This window comes from Anolis carolinensis, chromosome 1 (genome assembly GCF_035594765.1).
Source record: "Anolis carolinensis isolate JA03-04 chromosome 1, rAnoCar3.1.pri, whole genome shotgun sequence".
In the NCBI taxonomy this organism is placed as follows: domain Eukaryota; kingdom Metazoa; phylum Chordata; class Lepidosauria; order Squamata; family Dactyloidae; genus Anolis; species Anolis carolinensis.
Window position 1 is genome coordinate 323,033,877 of NC_085841.1, and position 20,544 is coordinate 323,054,420.

Sequence of the window (20,544 nt, forward strand, 5' to 3'; positions counted from 1 at the left end):
CGCCTTGGTCAGACCACACCTGGAATACTGTGTCCAATTCTGGGCACCGCAGTTGAAGGGAGATGTTGACAAGCATCCAGAGGAGAGCAACTAAAATGATTAAGGGTCTGGAGAACAAGCCCTATGAGGAGCGGCTTAAAGAGCTGGGCATGTTTAGCCTGCAGAAGAGAAGGCTGAGAGAAGACATGATATCCATGTACAAATATGTGAGGGGAAGTCATAGGGAGGAGGGAGCAAGCTTGTTTGCTGCTGTCCTGCAGACTAGGACGTGGAACAATGGCTTCAAACTAGAGGAAAGGAGATTCCACTTGAACATTAGGAAGAACTTCCTCACTGTGAGGGCTATTCGGCAGTGGAACTCTGTGCCCCGGACTGTGGTGGAGGCGCCTTCTTTAGAGGCTTTTAAGCAGAGGCTGGATGGCCATCTGTTGGGGGTGCTTTGAATGAAATTTTCCTGCTTCTTGGCAGGGGGTTGGACTGGATGACCCGTGAGGTCTCTTCCAACTCTATTATTCTATGATTCTATGCAAAATGCAGAATGCATTATAGACACTCGCCTCTGCCTAAGTGCAATAAGGAATCTTGTGTTAGGGCTGCTGAGAAATGCCCTAGGCTAGGGCCTGGCTGGGCAGCAGGGGGCTAATTGATTACCTCTTTTGGTACCTGTCACTTTCCCTTTTATCCCACCCTGTATGCTTCTAGTACACTGTTGCACATCTCTTCAAAAATGGGGGGGGGGGGGTGGAGACCCTGCAAGGCAGTTTGAGAGCAGTTACAGATCTGTCAATCTAATCACCCTGCAGCAAAACTGGTTTCTTTTGAACTGGTTCCAAAATGACTTATTCTGACAGTGCAGAAGCGTTCTCGGTGTCCTCAACAAACAAGGTTTTATGATTCTTTGGGACAAACCATGATAATTTATCTGGCATGTAGTACAGACATTTCTTTAAAAAACAAAACAGCTGATATTGTATGGTGTATCCCAGAAATGGGGAAATAATTTGTTTCGGAATAATTCTGATGTTTTTATTGTCATATTTTTGTTTTAATTTCTTTGGCGTATTCTTTCCAAGTAACAAATTTGACTGCTGTTGCTGTTGACAAGTTTTGATTTGATTTGATTGTTTTCCCTCTGCTTCAAAATACAACTCCAAGCCAGTCCACAATAAAAATACAAAGCAGATGATGAAAGAGGACGAAGGCAGGGAAAACAATAAAACAGAAATGCAAACTATCTGCATTTCATTCCCCACATGGAATTATACAATCCATTAAAATTATTTTGCATGATTGTGTTTAGTTAATTTCAGTTTGCAACTGTAAACTGAGCAACCCTCTTTTTAATTATTTAAAGTTGTCTTTGGGGAAAATCTTTCTACGTGAAAAGAATTTAATATTTTATTAAAGAAAAGAGAATAAAAAACAATGGCCATATATCTTTAGTTCTTTCATAAATCACTGCTCTTCTTTATCATTGTTAGAATATGTAAGCAGTGATTTACAAGCAGTTACCAGCAACAAATTACTTTCCTTGGTACCAAGGGTATAATGAAGTTATAATTCATAAAGTAAAAAGTTGAACTGATGCAACTTTATTAGTATAACATTTTCTAATTTAAAAAAAATCAGAGATTTGGGGGGCATTTAAAAAGTTTTTTTCAAGTTATATCCCATTTTGTTTTAAATCCCAGGTTTTTTATAAATGATAAAATGATAAATAAATAAATAAGAATGTGGCTAACAAAGCAATAGGTTATTCTTTATACACTTATTATTAACTATTGTCAAATGGACCTAGAGTTATGGTAACCCTCTGAATGATAGATCTTTAAGTCACCCCTATCATCAACAGTCCTGCTCGGGTCTTAAAAACTGTATTATGGCTTTCTTGATTGAGTCTATACATCTAGAATGCAGTCTTCCTTTTTTCCTACTGCTTTCTATTTTACCAAACATTGCTGTCTTTTCTAGTGTAGTACAGACATTTCTTTAAAAAACGAAACAGCTGATATTGAATTGTGTAACCCAGAACTGGGGAAATAATTTGTTGGGGAATATCTCTGATGTTATTATGTCTTCTCATGATATGGTCAAAATACAACTGCCTTGGTTTAGCCATTTTGGTTTCTAAAAAGACTTCAGGCTTGATTTATCAAGACATTACTTTCCAAATATTGTATTGAGTAATGAGAATTAATTATATCTGATGATGATGACGACAACAATGACAATCATGATGGCTTGAGATAGCGAACAGCAACATATTAGAATACAAATGAACCATTAGTTTGAAACACGTGCCACATAAAACCAGTTTAAACATCAGTTTAAAAGAACAGAAAAAAAGCAATGCATAAGCAGTACACATTTTAAAATGTATAAGGTTAAGTTAAGAATTCACTTTGCAAGTTCTGATTATCATGCCATTTGAATGTTGGCCTTAGCCATCATCATCACTATCACATCATCACCACCACCACCCCAACAGTGACTGGGTGCCTCTACCAATAAAAACAGAGTCAAAACAAGACCATGACAGAGAAAGAGAAGGCTCTTAAAGATGTAGGGGAGAAGGGGGTTGGACTAGATGGCCCATGTGGCTCTTCCAACTCTATGATTCTATGGTTCTATGATTCCAGGTTGGGAAAAAAACAGTCAAGTATTTACCCACACACAAAAACACATCATATGAGATTGAGCCAACCTTTCATTTTCACTTTCTCCTACTTTTGTTTTTTGTGGATTTTAGTAGATGCTGATAAACAAGACAAATCCTCACCCATAGCCCATCAGGACAGAGCAAGCTCAGTGAACACTGGAAGTGATAATACCAGATGGAAAACTAAAATGATGAAGTAGAGATGGAGAGAGTCAACTTACTGAAAATTAAAAATAGCTGGAGGAAGTCCATGTGTTGGAGGAGAACCATGGTGACCCCCCAAAGGGATCTATAGTTCACCAAGGATTTCACAATAAATATTTTATTTTTAATTTTTTAAAATACTTTTTAGAACTTTTGCTATTTTGAATCATCTGAGATTGGGAATGGACCAGTAGCCCCCCCCCCAAAAAAAGACTTTATCATTATCATTCTAAATTGTAACTGCTTTCCTTGATTTTCTTTATAACTTGCAACTTTCTATGTACTGTATCAATTTCTTTTATATACAATGTATAAACTCTTTCATAAAATGTAACAAGATATAGCCCATAGACAATCACCTCTCCATAATCCTGCTAAGGTATTTCCATGAGAGCAAGAAGATTGAGCAAATCCCTCTGGCTGTTTCCCAGACAGACAATGATAAAAAATCAATTGTTCATGTATGCAGAGACAGGTAGTTTTTTGTGCCAACCTAGATAAACCCGGAATTATTTGTCTAGGTAATGGCTCACTTGAGGCTGAGAGATTACTGACTGTGGAAACAGAAGCTCAAAGTATGTATATTTGTTAATTCTCTTTTTTGACAGCCCAGTCCTTGCTTGCCCAGAATTATCGCCCTTTGTTTTAGGAGCCTCACACCTTTGTCTGCAGAAGCTCATATCTTTGTCAAACTTGGGACTGGACAATTTAGCTAATCAAGAGCTCCTTATCATTTCTTTAGCATTATCTACAAGTGAGACTTCCTCGTGGGGGACATCCCATCAGCTGATTGACTCACTGGCTGGCTAATCCTGAACTGTTATTTCCCCATGAAAAGGAATCCCCACCTGGAGGTGGCGATGTCAGTAGTGCTCTCAACCAATCAGGGAAGGGAGCGGGAGTTTTGAATAGCTGTCAAACTGTATAAGATGTGTTTTTCTCTGTATGTTTTATGCTTGTACACTTTGAAGCATCTTCTTGTATTTGCATCCCTTTAGGCCAAACTGAATAAACCTCTGTAGCTTGTCTTCAACCTAGTGAATGTTTCTCTGTCCTGCCCATTCAATTTAACGTGTGCTTGCTAGGTACAGATCCTTTTATCCACAATCCTAGTTATCCACTTCACATGAGATATCCTGAAATCTTTTTGTTGCAGGTTCTGCTTGTTTTCTCTAGTACCTAACTTAGATATCTAACCATGAACACTAGAATGGGAGGTGGCAGGAGGCTCAAATCCTCCTCATGAGTAGACAGGGAGGCTGAGTCCTCACCACCACCCCCAACAACCTGGCAAAATTGGACTAACAATACTCCTATGTAATTGAGCTTCCTCCAAAATTATTAAACAGAAATGTAAAAAATAATTAAGCACTAAGAAATAGTAAAATGATTGTTATTGTTGAATTATCTCAGGAATAAGAAAGGCTGTACATGAACTATTCCATGTACATTTATTTGGAAGAAAAATAAATGTAGTGTGATTGGAACAGTCTTCATAATTAAAATGTTTCATTGAGAATGGATAAGGACAATAATTTGGCTCACCCTACAAGTACCTGCAAGTAGGCAAAAAGTATTTACAATCTGCCTACCAGTCCCACGGGTATGTATAGCTTTACATATGTGTGTCCTTTTCTCTGATATAGTGAGTTTCGATTTCCTCTGCATCTGGTTCTTCAAATATCTATATCTGCTTTGTCATTTACCTCAGAATTTCTGTGTGTGTGTGTGTGTTTGCTGGCTATCTGCTCATTTTATTATTTAACTAACCTTGCAGGTTTTTCGGAGCCCCAATAGCACAGCGGGTTAAACCACAGAGCTGCTGAACTTGCTGACCAAAAAGTTGCCAGTTCGAATCCGGGGAAGCGCAGTGAGAATCCAGGGAACCTAACAGTTCAAAAACATGCAAATGTGAGTAGATCAATTGGTACTGCTCCAGCGGGAAGGTAATGGCACTCCATGTAGTCATGCCAGCCACATGACCTTGGAGGAATCTACGGACAACACTAGCTCTTTGGCTTAGAAATGGAGATGTGCACCAACCCGCAAAGTTGGACATGACTGGACAATGTCAAGGGAAGACCTTTACCTTTACCTGCAGGTTTTTCATATGGAATATTTGTTTAAATATATTTTACTTCTTCCCCCTTACTTCAACTCTGTTGGATATGTACCCAAACTTGTGGGAACAGTATAAGGATAGCTAAAGCTCTAAGTGAACTGAGGTTAGGTAGTTGTATATCTCACAATCAGAGAAAATTAAATTTCAAGCAGAAGGTGAACAACTACCTGTCCTACATCACCACCACCCTGAGCCGGTCCAACAATGAGGCGAATTAAGTGGTCGCTTCGGGCGCAAAACATACGGGGCACAGTCAAGACTGCTTTTTCTGTTGATTTGTTGTAAAACATGATGTTTTTGTGCTTAATTTCTAAAATCTTAATGTAATTTGATGTTTAATAGGCTTTTCTTTAATCCCTCCTTATTATCCAACATTTTTGCTTATCCAGCGCTTTTATTTTTCAGTGATTGGTTGGGGGGGGGGCGCCAAAACTCTGTTCGCCTACACTTGAAAAATACCCATGACCGGCTCTGCCACCACCCATTCACAAGTTTTAACAGAAAAATAAAATAGACTTAGGCCGCATCTATACTGACCTTTTAATGCAATTGGAATCTAGCTTCAAACTGTTGCAGCAAGACAACAAATTCCACAAAAGCATATGAAAAAAGCCCTTAATGTGCATCAGTGTTCTGTGCCCAATGTCATTATTTTATGATACATTGTAGGTTTGAAGTGATGGCAAGGTGTCCCTATAGCAGGAGAAAAGTGGGATACAATAAAGTATATAAAATAACAATAAATCCCATTGATAGTGGTTCTACTCTAGGTGGGATAAGCAAAACTATTTTGCCCAATAGGTTCATCTGCCATGCTGATACTTCCTTCCTCATGGCTGCTGTCTGATGCCTTTGTCTTATCCCCTTCTATCTACATGTTATGTTTGATGGTCAAGCGTGTAGGCCAGGAATGGCTAATGGAAACATGCACCCAGCAAAGGAAAGGATTCACAAAGAAGGAGTTGAAAAAGCACAAACAATTCCAAGGAAGAAAAGCAATGGGAAACAAGGCAGAGCAAGTCACCTTGTATAAGGAAAGGAAGGTAAGATGAATCACCAAAGAAGAGTATAGATGTGTACCCAAACTTGAAGCAATAGTATAAGGATAGCTAAAGCTCTTAGTGAACTGAGATTGACTATGGAAGTGGAAAGCAATAAAAATAATGTTGCTTTAATCATACTGTCTGCCACTTAGGGATGTTGAATCTCCTGAATTCCATAGGGGAGTGGGTATATCCATAATTTGTTGAATTTAAGTAACTCACATTTCAGTTTTAATCTTTGAGTGAAACTGTCCAAGTACCTAGTGTAACTTTGAGCGAATTCAGTTTATTGCTGGGTGACTAGACTTTATGAAACCTATTAGATGTGAATGCTAGATCAGAGCAGGAAGAAAGACATGACATGGCATGAGATATATAGACGTATCTGGACAGAAGCATATAAAACACCAGTCACTATACAAACCTTTTTATTCTCCCAAATTGCAAATCATCTGTGAGCCAGGATTGTTCTACTAATTACAGCAAGAAGCTGTGCTCATTAGCTGTTCTCATCTGGCTCACTGCACGAGCTAAATAGTCCGTAAATGAGCCAGCAATTATTGTTGTATTACCACTACCAGCTACTGCTCATATCAAAATATCTGCACCAAATGTTGTGCCTGTTGGTGTTCTTGGGTTAGTCATTTCATAAACATATTGGAGCAGTTAATTGGACAATCATTTGAAGGAGAAGAGGGATTAAAATAGTATCAACTATTTTATGTTTGTTTGGACTCCAGAAAGGTGAGCTCTGCAGAACAGAACTTCAAAATCTAAGTAATGAAGCACCAAGACAAATAGTTGTTGAGTTACAAAAATAATCTTAAGGACCATGCCCAATTTCCTCCTTTATCTACCTGATAACAAGACAACTGATTAGAATAAAATCAGCAATAACTGGTGGTTTGAATAAATGCACACTGGTTTTAAAGAAGTTATCCAAGGAGCTGAATTTTGCTCTGCAATTATGTTCAGCACCATAAATGGTTCTTTAAAGTTCATATTATGACTTGTAGCAGTATCATTTCCCCCATTGCCATGATACTCATCAGCTGCCATGAACTGAGATACCAAGTTTCATCAAGACCCAATTTAAGGAAGGGAAGCAGTTTGTGAATTCCTGATTTCTTGAAAGTATTTTCTATGTGGGGATATCTTTATTTATGTATTTCTTTATTCAATCATTCATTTTATTTTATTATACTTAGCATTGTCAAGTAACTAAAATCTTCTGATCTATGCATAGTACAAGGAATAAACAATATTGAAAACAGCTCGCCATATAATCAAGATAAAACTACAACACATAGAAATAAAATAATCCAACCAACAAATAAGAACAGTGCTAAGATCTAAAACATTAAGAACAAATCTTAAAATTTCTGGGAAACTTATAGGATCTTCACCCAGTGTATTTGCACCTTGTCACCTGTTGACATATGGTGAGTCCATAAATGATGATATCAAAGTTATATAAGTCCTTCCTCCCTCCTTTTGTTTTATCCATATGCTGCCTTTTCCACCGTGTGGGACTCAAAATAACACAAAACAGGTCTGGACAGATAGATATCTAACTGCCTTTCCCACTTAGTTATCCAACCATCTTTTTTTAGGTCAACTGAAGTTTCTGAACCATTTTCAAAAGGAGCTGCAATAATCCATGTATGTGTATTTGTACCTTGTCACCTGTCGACATATGGTGAGTGCATAAATTTCATACTGTTTTTCTAGGCAAGGAATTGTCAGAGGAAGCAAGATGGTACTCTATAGCTGTATATGTATGTGTCAACTAGGGTCAGAGCCAATATATCACCCAAAAGTGATATACCTATGCCACAGAAACTATGTAGGCTTGCCATGCTGCACCTAATAGTGCCACCAAATTACCAACATGATTCTTTAGCAAAAAAAGAAAGAAAGAAATCTCCTCAAAAACAAATTGAATGATACTTAACTGAACAGATAAAATTTCACAATCAGTATTCCCACCTTGTTTGAATAAAATATAATTTAATCCAGTGGTTCCCAACCTTTTTCGAATCACAACCCCATTTTATAGAGGGAAAGTGACCCACTACCCAATACATTAAAAATTTCAGCTTTTGGTGCTGCTCCAGTGACAACTATGGTGTTGGGACCTTACAGCACTGCTGAGCTCATAGTTGATTACTCTTGGCTGGCTGTTCAGCTGGCCAAAGAGGAGAAATAATGTGATGTGCTAGGTGTTAGATTCCTGAAAGTGGGATCATTCAATTTGTATCAATAGATGATATATCATATTTCTCAGAATTTCCTGGTATTGAAGAAAAACCATTGCCGCCCACAAGAAACAAGTCTAGGGGCTCAGTGTACATGTATTACTAAGAATCAACCAATCACAAGCCAAGCAGCTTTGGCATTCCATAGAGCTAATCACCAACTGCGGATGAACCTGGACCTTACAACAAGTTAACCTGATGAACGAAAGATTGTTACACTTTTATGCAAACAAATCTCTGTGTAGGACACAATGACGTGATTTTTTTTGTTTTCCCTTTTTAAATTTTTCATCACTTACCACTGCCCAGCAACCCCACAAAAAACCATGGGGTGAGAACAAATTTCAAACAAAATTAAAACTGGCTAAGTAATATTTATCAAGACCATATATGATTCACAAATAGCTTCGAAAAAGAACACTAAGGATCTTCTGGCATAGTTTGGGCTGATCTGGAAAATTTCCAGAGGAAAACAAAAGAAGGTACAATAATTCTTCCATGCTCCAGGCTACTCTTACAGATGAAACCTGAAACTGACCCATCAGTAATAGCCCTTGGGTACCAGCTCATACATGCTCCGGAAATACAGGAAGTCATCTATTTAGCATTAGGAAATCTTGGAGGTGTTTGAGCATCCCTTATCTGAAATTCCCACATCTGAAATATTCTGAAATCCAAAACTGTCCACATTGGTAGATGAAATAATAGCACCTTTGCTTTCTGATGGTTCAGTATACACCAACTATGTTTCATGCACAAAAATATGAATTTCATATTTAGACTTGAGGCCTATCTCTATATCTCATTATGCACATTAATGCAAATACAGGTATTCCAAAATAAAAAAAAATATCCAAAGTCCCAAACACTTGGTCCCAAGCATTTTGAATAACAGGTACTCAACTTATATTTTCAGTCAACCTGTTAATTTTTCCTAAATCCCAAGGCATGAGCCCGGTGCTTTGAGGAAGAAAAGGAGGATGGAACCAAGTGAATGGGAAATAGGCAAAAGTCTGAGGTCACCGGAAAACCTTCCCTTAGGACCTTACCCCACTTCCCCACACCCCTGTTTTAAAATATTTCTAATCTGTAAGGGTGTGATTTATGACAGAGCTCTTCCTATGATTAGGGGAACTTCCTGTCAGCTCTGTCAAGATTCATCAGTTAAACTTCAAAAACAGTCATAAAAAAGGAGGGTGGAGGAGATAGTCTGAGATCGTCTTCTGGACTAAAAAATCAGGATATTCCATTTCAAAAGTACAAAACCGCATGGGATAAGAGCTATCAGAATTTCTCCCATTGAATTGAATCTATGATGTGGACAAATGGGCTGCCCTGTGACTGGTCTCCTAACCAGCAGTGAGTACCTGGTGCAGTGAGTACACTGCCATAATGCAGCTGCTTGATCCTTTTTGGTAATTTTAAAAAAAATAAAAAAAATAAAACTAGGAAATATTGCTAGTTTAGTAGATTGCTATTTTTCTTTTACTTTAATACGGAAGTTTTCTGATTTTTCTATCATTGTTTAACACAAAACTCGATATCGAGAGAGTTTGATCCCTCATGATGTCAAAGTAAGAAAAAGGGAGGGGGAGGAAAATCCACTTGCTCGTGGGATAAGGATGAAAAGATTATTAATGGAAAAACCAGCAAATTCAGATGACATGTGATAAGTAATGAATAACAAAACATAGCTGTTTGCAATGCTACAGGATTAAATGCCACAATTACATGAAGCTACCACACACAAACATGGGATAAGATCCTTAGTCTGGTCTGACCCTTCAGAAGTAGGTATACAAATTCACTTTAGTAGGTATACAAATTAGAAGAAGATATTGAAGTCAGCACAGGGTCAAACACCTTCAGAAATTTCATCCTCCTTTGGCTGCATTCTTCTTCTTTCTTCCGCCAGAGTGGACTGCATTGGTCTGCTATACTCTCTGCTCCTCATTTTTTCTACACTGAATAGAGATAGCTATTTTCTTCTTCACCTCAGGAAGCAAAATAATATGATCCCGCCTTGCAATACAGTAAGATTTATATTGAATCCATGCATCCTGAATCTGACATTCTATCAACTTAACCTACCAAAAATTTCAGAAGAACAAAGAAAAATGCTAAATGACCCTATATCAATGAGTGAAATCGATACCACAATAAAAAGCCTTAAAAATAATAAAGCACCTGGTCCGGATGGATACACAGCATTATTTTATAAAATATTCAAGGACGACCTAGTCCCACTTCTAAAAGATATTTTAAGTGATATATTAGAAAACAAACAAATCCCCAATTCATGGGAAAAGGCAAACATAATACTTATACATAAAGAAAACACAAACCCAACAGAAGTAATTACAGACCAATATCACTTTTGAATAATGATTACAAAATTTTCACTTTGATTATGGCAAATAGACTAAAATTATTTTTTAAAGACTGGACATCCGAAGATTAGGCTGGGTTTCTACCAAAAAGACAAATTAAAGACAATATTAGAATACTTATTAATACAGTAGAATATTACAAAGTCCACAATGAAAAAGAACTGGCTTTATTATTTATAGATGCCAAGAAAGCATTTGACAAAGTAAATTGGGATTACCTATTCCTATTACTACAAGAATTGGATATCGGACATAATTTTCAAAATGCAATAAAATCAATATACACAAATCAAGAAGCATCAATCATAATAAATGGTAAAGAGAGCAAAAAAACAATCAAAATAAAGAGAGGCCATTATCACCTTTACTATTTATAATTATTTTGGAAACCTTCATGAAAGAAATAAAAGATGATAACTTAGAAGGATTAAGAATAAGAAATTGTAATTATAGAATAAGGGCATACGCAGATGATGTCATCTGCATAATAGAAAACCCACTCAAAAATTTGAATACATGGATAGAGAAATTTGAATACATGGATAGAGGAATTTGAAAACTTTGGAAAACTGGCCAGTTTCAAACTAAATAGAGGAAAAACCAAAATAATGACCAAAAAATATGGATGAAAAGAAAAAAGAGAAACTAAAAAAAAAATTCAGGACTAGCTGTAGTTAAAAATATAAAATATTTAGGAATACATTTCATGGCAAACAACTCTAATCTATTGAAAAACAATTACAAAGCAATATGGATAAAAATTAAAGCAGATTTGGAAAGATGGAAATTTCTAAACATTTCCCTGATGTGTCAAATTGCCATAATAAAAATGATGGTTTTACCAAAATTATTATTTCTGTTCCAATCACTTCCAATTATTAGAACCTATCATTTATTCAAAATTTGGACCAAAGACATAAATAAATTCATATGGAAAAAAACAAAAAAGCAAGAATTAACATAAATCTATTAAGGGATGACACCAAACGGGGAGGTCTGGGCCTTCCAGACTTAAAATGCTACTATGAGGCATGTAACGTAATATGGATGAAAGATTGGACCACTCTAAAACACAGTAGATTGTTGACTCTGGAAGGCCACGACCTCCAATCTGGCTGGCGTGATTATATATGGTATAACAAAAGAAAAATGGAGAAAAACTTTAGCAACCATTTTATAAGAGCTTCAGTAATAAAAGTATGGGGAAAATATAAAGATAGGTTCTGCAACAAAACCCCTCTATGGATCTCACACATAGAAGTGAAACACAAAAGAGAATTTAGCAAAGAGAACTGGCTGACATATCAACTACTATTAAAAAAGCACAACAATAAATTGATAATTAAGATGCAAGCCAAAATTTAAAAAACACACAAACACATATCATGGTACCAATATTACCAAGTACAATCAAGCTACAAAGAGGATGTTAAAAGGGGATTCAATCAGGAAAATGGGATATGGGAAACTATAATGCAAAAAGATACAAAATTAATAAAATTATTTTACCAACAATTATTAATTTGGGCAACAGAAAAGGAGCAAATTGAGGAATGCATGATTAAATGGGCAAAATAGGTAGGCCATAATTTAAATTTGGACCATTGGGAAGAGATTTGGAGAGAGAAAAATACACGGAGGTAATTGATATAAGAGAAAATTGGTACAAGATGCAATACCGTTGGTACTACACCCCAGATAGATTGGCAAAATTCAACAAAAAAAATCTAAAATATGCTGGAAATGTGGGGGAAAACAGGAACTTTTTTTCACCAATAGTGGGCCTGCGAGAAAATCAAAGAATTCTGCAAGGCAGTCCATAAAATGACACAAAAGATGTTAGGAACTAAATGTCAAGGTCAGATGCCAGCCAATGGATGGAAATACAGTTTATTGTATAAACAACTCAAAAAAAGCTCATAAAACAAACACAGGAGCTTGCAACACTTAAACTTCAGTGTGAAAAAGACATTTAAACTGAAAAAACTCCAAAAAACCAAACCGGAGTATAATCCGGATTATCCAGAGATATAATCCGGATTAAAACAAAACTGCTTAGATTCAGCTCAAAATTGCAGGATAACTTGGAGAAGGCAAAACAAACTGCGGGCCGAATTCCCAAGGATCCAAAATAAACAGAATTCCAACTGGGTTACAAAATAGAGTTTTAAGGTTCAAAACAAACAATGTTCCAAACCAGGCCTAACTTTGCCACCAATGCAGCGCAAACAAACCGGTGCCAGAAACAAAGCAACGAAGGGCAAAGAGTTACTGCAGAGTCAGAAGCCAAGCCAGTGGCGAGTAACGGAGCGTAACTTCAGAACCAGGAGTCAAACTGGAATTGGAAGCAGAGCGTTACTTCAGGGTCAGGAACGAAACCAACGATTGGTAACGGAGAGTAACTGCAGAACCAGAAGTCAAACTGGAATTGGGAGTGGAGTGTTACTTCAGGGTCAGGAACGAAGTCAACGGTCTTTAACGGAGAGTAGTTACAGGGTTGAGAACGAAGCCAAGCCAGAATAGGGAGCGAAGAGTAATGCCAAAACGATGTCCAGTCCAAGATGAGAAGTCGTCACAGCAAAGTCCTCGTCAATGGGTTGACACAAGCAGCCAAAACGACGGAGGCGAACTAATGAAGACAGTAATCACAATGCAGTCTAAGGAAAACCCACACAGTTCCAGCGCCCGTCGTAGAAGTAACCCACAATAAACTTACGTCGGTTACACATTCCCAAGCCAGTCTTCTGGAACACAAACACGAAACCCAATGGCGCCCAACAACCACCTTGCCACACGCAAGGGCCCAATGGCCAAATGCCCTCAATTTATTTACAACTCGTCTTCAGAACTCGAGCCGGGCACCTCTCTTCCCACAGGTTGCTCCCATTCCTCATCCGAGCTGGAACCGTCCTGCCGACGCCCAGACCTACCCGCAGCTGTGGAACTATCCCCACTCCTCCAATTAGACCACCATGGTTCTGATCCTGAAGGACCCCATGTTTCCTCAGCGTCCCCACTACCAGTGAGCCCAGTCTCCCCATCACATCCCTCTGGAGCGCGTGTCCAGTCCATGCCATCCTCTTCTGCCCGTACCACATCCCCAACGTCCATTTCAAGCCCCTCATCCCCTTCAAAACCCTCAAATGAATCCTCATCTGTTGATTCCTCAAATATCTGTGGTGGAGGCTCCTTCTTTGGAGGCTTTTAAGCAGAGGCTGGATGGCCATCTGTCAGGGGTGCTTTGAATGTGATTTCCTGCTTCTTAGCGGGGGGTTGGACTGGATGGCCCATGAGGTCTCTTCCAACTTTACTATTCTATGATTCTATGATCTCTCTAATCCTCTTTCTCTGTAACTCCTCAAATGAGTCTTGCTCCCGAGGATTCTTTCTTCTCTTCCTGCTACTATCAGTAGTATCGTTGACCCCAGAAGGCTCATTCACAACACCAAATTTAAATTAAAACCAGAAACGTACCTCTTAGGATTCACAACTGCAACATTAAATAAAAACGAAGATAGAGTACTATTCCACATTAGCTCTGCAGCCAGACTGACTCTAGCAAGAGTGTGGAAAGGGAAAGAAGCTCCAAATGCTGAAGATTAGCTAATCAAAATATTAGACATCATACAAATAAACAATTTTGACACAAAAAATAAGAGAAGGGAAAAATAAAAAAGATTGGACAAGAAAAAGAGAAAAAGAAGAATTGACTTCATGATAGATCTGTCTTGCATATAAAAGTGAATTAATAGGATGGAGGTTAGGATAAATGAAAGAAAATTTAAGGGAAGACAAAAGAAGAGTCTTTGAAGCATGGATGGGAAGTCCACTCAAATTGATTTTTCTTTTGATTTTTTGTTTTTTTATTGATTTTTTTCTTATTTTTTATTATTATAATTATTATTCTTTTCCTCCTTCTCTTTCCTCTCTGCTAGCTTTCCTTCTCACTATTCTCTACTATTTATTTTGTTCACCCACTTTTGGTGTATTTATATTCTCAAGAAATAAACAAAAATTATACGGGGGAAAAAATCTGACATTCTACATGCTAACTGCCCTCATATGGGGAACATTGTATAGAATGGGGAATTAATGTGAATTATGCTTATTCTGGTGCTATTTCTCTACTCCAAAATCATGTGTTCCAATATGAATTGAGAGGAAGGGTGCTTTCTTCCAAATTCTGTGGTGCTTCCTTCCAAATTTCACCATTGCTTTTCCCAAGGAAAATAAACAAGTGGACTCAGCTATTGGGATCTAAGTTACAGTCAGGTTCACAGCTGCCATAACCACCAATGCTGAAATAAAAAGTAACTTCATGCCAATAAACAACTGAACGTATTTGGTGGTATATTATTTAAGCTGAATTGTTTCTCTATTTTTTCAGGGTTAGAAGAATTAACACATTTAATGGGTGACAGAAAAAGAAGCCGACATTGACAGTTTGTCCTTTCTTTGCCGACATACACATTAACAAACATATCAAAAGGAAAGTGCTACTGTATTCGAATAAAGCAAAGGCCATAAATGCCACATTTCCTCCATTCTGGGTGACCTATAAGCGTCATTGTGGCAGGTAGTGTTCTCAGCAGCTCCACTTTTCATGTGCTGTGAACTAGCAATTATGCCAAGTGCTCCAAGGCAAAACAGCTTGAGCCAATTTCAGGGTAATAATCTATTTATAAAGATGTATGCCATGTAGACCAAGGGAACAAGAGTGTGGGCAAATGAATACCCTCACTTGTTTGTATTATATGATACAGGTGATTTAAAAGTCAGCGATATATTTTTTTACAGACCACATAAAACTAGTACAAACTTCAGAGCTAACTCAAGGACATCTCCACAAACAGCAACATTTGTAGCCTTTATCTGTAATCTTCCCATTTCTTAGGAAGTACAGTAGAGTCTCACTTATCCAACATTCTGGATTATCCAACGCATTTTTGTAGTCAATGTTCTCAATATATCATGATATTTTGGTGCTAAATTCGTAAATACAGTAATTACTACATAGCATTAATGTGTAATGAACTACTTTTTCTGTCAAATTTGTTGTATAACATGATGTTTTGGTGCTTAATTTGTAAAATCATAGCCTATTTTGATGTTTAATAGGCTTTTTCTTAATCTCTCCTTATTATCCAACATATTCGCTTATCCAGCATTCTGCCAGCCCGTTTATGTTGGATAAGTGAGACTCTACTGTATCACTGAAATCAATGGAAGTGGCTTAGAGACAAGTGTAGAGGACTATAGCTTTAGGGTATTTTCATACATGAAGAAACTGAATTGTTCCATCATTGCTGCTAATACATAATGACTGAGAACAACATTAACTACTTTTATATAGACCTGAGCCATAATACTGAAGAGATTATATTTTGCCCTGGCTTGTGTTTCTGTATTTACATGTGCTCATATACTATAATTGTCGTGCTATGCCAAGTCCCAGTAAACTTATTAACCCAATATTCAATCAAAGTCTCAAATCTTACATATAAATAGCCGAGAGCTAAGTCCTTGTGTGCTTTAACAGTAAGCTACATCAATTGTTGAAGCTAATACAACATTTGAATTCCAAATCCAAATACCATGGTCACACCAAGGAAGTTCCAGAATCAACAAAGCTGGTCAGGTTGAAGACAACAAAGTCCAAGGCTGAAAGCAAAATCCAACTGCAAAGGTCAAGATACAACCCAGAGTCAACACAGCTGAATAATCCAGAGTTTCATCATGAAGCAAGACATTGCCTTCAACAACAGCACTCCAAATTTCAGAACCTTTTATTCTGTGATCTCAGGTGTTGCTTGTGAAAAGCCCATTTCTCTGCTAATCACGCAGACCTGTGGTTAGCAGCGTGCTCTTTTCAAAATTGTAAAAGGGATAGAGTACTTAACCCTTCCTCAGCCTGCCCTGATATACTGGCCTCTACTTGCTCCTCCTGCTAGAAAGCAGTACCTTCTGTTAATGGCTCTTCTTCTGAATTGACTATGGTGGGCTGGGAGGGCTGCTAGAGGCTGTTAGCCTTCAGATCCAATACTAGCCCTTCTGACAACCCCTCGTCCTCGCTGTCAGAGCTGTCCAGGACAATGAGATACATTTCCACCAAACATTGTTTTTCTCTATTCTACTTCTTCCATGTTGAACAGCCACAGAAGGGAAGCAATCAAAGTAGTCTGCCAGTATCTTGACAAAACTCCCTGTAAATTGCAGGGAGAGTAGGGAACACCATATATGGCCTACAGAATTATAACACTATTTTGTCATTTTATGACATTGTTCCATCCTATGGGATCCTGGATTAGCAGTTTAAGAACTAGCATATAGAAATCTCAGCCAAGGATGTCTAATGCCTCACCAAACTACAAACCTCAGAATCTCATATGATGCAGCCATAGCAGTAAATGTGGAATCACAGCATTATAATTATACAATGTGAATAGAATTCCAGTAATGCAGTCGCTTTCAGGAAATGGGTTCCTTTAGTGGTACTACCTACCATATTGTACTGTACTGGAGTCTTCATTAATACATGAAGATCCATTCTTCTGCCCCAAGAGCACTTTGCTTTCTCATCTGGCACAGTTCTCTTCCCACATAGTTGCATGACATACACAGCAGTATAGGAAATGCTCCTACTGACTGCTGTAAAATGTTCAATGCCTTCAAAGATAGTTCTGAATTCTTTTGATAATGGAGAGAAACCCTTTCCCCTTACAATTGAGAAACACTGCTGCTGATAAAAATAACTAATATTGCAATAGCATGCATGATTCCTTATATCCTAAGTGAAAAGGGTGTTCTTATCATTATCAAAATTAAGGACTTAGATCAAGTGTATAAAGATATATCTTTACACTTTACAGAGAGACAGTATGTACCAGACAGTATGAAGGCCAGGGAGTTTTGCAGAAGAAACAGATTTGAACTAGAAAAATCACTAAATGCAAAAAGCAAGGAGGATGCAACTTTAGAGATGGGAGAGGAAGAGGCCAAGAGACAGGGGCTAGTAGTGAAGGAGGGAAAAACAAAAACAAAAAAGAAAGAAAGAAAATAAAATGGTAGTTAAAGTTTTAGAAATAAAGGATGTGGATAAATTGGCTATGATGAATATGGAGGAAATAGAGAAGAACTTTGTTAAGGAATAGGAACTATCTTTGAACTTTTTGGGAAGAAGGGAAAACATTTTGGAATAAATTTCTAGAATAAAATTAGAATAAATGATAGACTCCATAAGCTAGCTGGCATTGCCCCCCTGATGTGCAATAGGAAGTTGCTGCCAATTGCAAGAGAAATAAGGCTGAACACTGTGAAAGCCACCCACTGTATGGCTATCAGCCCCCTTCCAGTAGACTTAATTTTCCTCCAGCAACAGCCTATGGGCAGCAAAATTAGGAAATCCCAGCTGGATGGGCCCCCACGAGGGTCTTCCTCCAGGCACAAACCAAGAATGGGCAACTTGGAAGTTGCTGAACAGACTTAGAAGTGGAATGGGCAGATCAAAAGACAACTTGACTAAATGGCACTACCAAGAAGAATCCTCCACCTTCTGTGACTGTGGAGAAGAACAAACAACTCAGCATCTGTATGCTTGCCCACAATGCCTGCCTCATGCACAGAGGAAGAACTGTTTAAAACTACAGGCAATGCAGTGACTGTTGCCTGTTTTTGGTCTAGAACTATTTAGCTGTTTTGATCCCTTTATTTTATCAATTTTAAACTTAATTATTTATGCAATGCTTTTGACACAAAATAAATAAGTAAATTTTAGAATAGGCTCCATAATTTGGCATTTGTTAGAATTTTTGCTTGTAATTTTTAGATTATGATTCTTGTGCTAGAGGGAAGAATGGATGAATGTTTTACTGGGAAGGAAGGGTAAGGTTGAATATGAATGTCTTCAACTCAACTCAAAGGTCATTGCAACAGAAGGGGTGAAAGGGAGGAAATAGGGTAATAGAGAACAATTATTGTAGGCACTGTTCTAAAGTATATGTGCTTTATGTATATATGGGTAGATTGGTAGATTTGAGGAGGGGGAGGGAGGGGAAGCAATCGTACCAATGATTTGTATTTGATCTTGATTTAAAATGTAATATTTCCAAATTTGATTGTAATAAAGAAGGTTTTGGGACACAGTAAAAGATCAACATCCTCCTCTTTTTCCTCACCATTATTTTTATTTATAACCAGCTTACAAATTAAAATAATTACAATATATAGCCAAAGTATTGAAAATCTAATATTAAAATAAAATTATTATTATTAGTAGTAATAATAATTGTATTTCTTACTCGCCTCTCCTTGTGGCTTGAGACAGTTACAGCATTGCTAAAAACACATAATCTAAAATATTTTATAAAATTCACATATTAAAACATATTTCTACAAAATACATATTAAAAACACAGAACAAAGATTAAAACACAGGACACACGTTTAAAATTCATCATTAAAATTCATCATCAAAAATTAGCAATATTGAACTAACTATTGGATGAGTGTCTCAGGATTTTCTGTCCCAAAATGTCACCTAACCCTAACATCATTAACCCTTGATTACTGAGAAGTGAGCCAACACCCCTACAGCTGTGTTCACTATAAAATGGCAGGAATTTTCTTTTGACAGAGTTGGAAATTGTGTGTTCCTAAAGATGTTGCTGAACTGCACTTTTCAGCAATCCTCACCATTGGCTATGTTGGCTAGGAGTCCAACAACATCTGAAGGTCTGCATAATTCTCACCCCTATGTAAGGAAATATATGGAAAAGTACAACCCTAATCCACTTCAACAGTTGGGACTATCTTATTCAGACTATCACCATTAAAGCTACGGACAGTGCGGTTGCTGTTGCCTGCTTTTGGTCTAAAACTATTTAGTTGTTTGTGATTTCCTCTATTTTTTATCATTTTTAAAATGTATTTGTTATGCAATGCTTTTGGCACGAAATAAATAAATAAATAAATGTTGAGCATGTTATACTTTGGGAAAGTTGCGCCACTAGCTGGATAGAGCCATGCTTATTCCAGAACTCTTTACCCTCTTTGTGCCCTAACTTAGCTCCAATAAGTCTTCAACAAAAGCTCCACATAGTCATCAAAAATGACAAAATGCTGCTAATTATTCATCATTCCTTTCTTTGCTTGTTCCAGCGAAAGCAAATGCAAAAGGAATCCTAGAAGGTGTCATTAAAAAAATGCTTGGGAAAGTTACGGAAGGAAAAAATTGAACTAGTGTTGATGAGGAGGAGACAGTTTAAGGCTGCTTGTTAACATATGCTGAAAGCCTCAGTGTGTGCTTGGAGGTCACATCATTAATTAATATACAGTCAAAGTGCCAAAACAGATGAAACTGAGTCAGCTTTGCATTTCCTAGACTCCAATGGCCGATCAGATTACTGTAAACTGAATTAAGCCTGTCAGAATAATGAAACTGTTTAATGGAATGACTTTACCTTGTCAGCTTGATTTGTGCACATAATAGCTAAGCTCAGTCATTTGGATCTAATGCAAAGGATCTCTCTCCTGCTCCTCTCCTGGGCATGAAATAGCACTAAAAGCTGCAAGTGTCCTCACCATCCTTCAGAAACCCACCAGGAATGCGTAGAGATAGTTGTCACCCCTCTCCCTGCCTCATAGTAGCAGAGAGCACTGCTCCCCCCTCACGTTTTAGAACTAAGGAGTCAGAATAATAACTAGCATTTCCTTGACGCATAGGAAAATATTGGGTAAAAAAAAATTCCTTTCCCCCTTATTACCTTTGCTCCTCCAGAAGCAGTAATGAGGGCCCCAGGCCATATTTTTAGTAACAACATCAGCAACATAATTTCTTTCTTATCCACCTCTCCTTAAGACTTGTGGCAGA

The 20,544-nt window shown here is 37.5% G+C and overlaps 1 long non-coding RNA gene across 1 annotated transcript; it reads left to right on the forward strand.

The window, feature by feature from the left end:
* Positions 1 to 4,470: 4,470 nt before the first annotated feature.
* Positions 4,471 to 20,310, forward strand: LOC134295492 (uncharacterized). The gene is made up of 3 exons (XR_010002087.1): positions 4,471 to 6,028; positions 7,642 to 7,727; positions 15,064 to 20,310. It is a non-coding gene; the product is annotated as an uncharacterized LOC134295492 (long non-coding RNA).
* Positions 20,311 to 20,544: the final 234 nt, after the last annotated feature.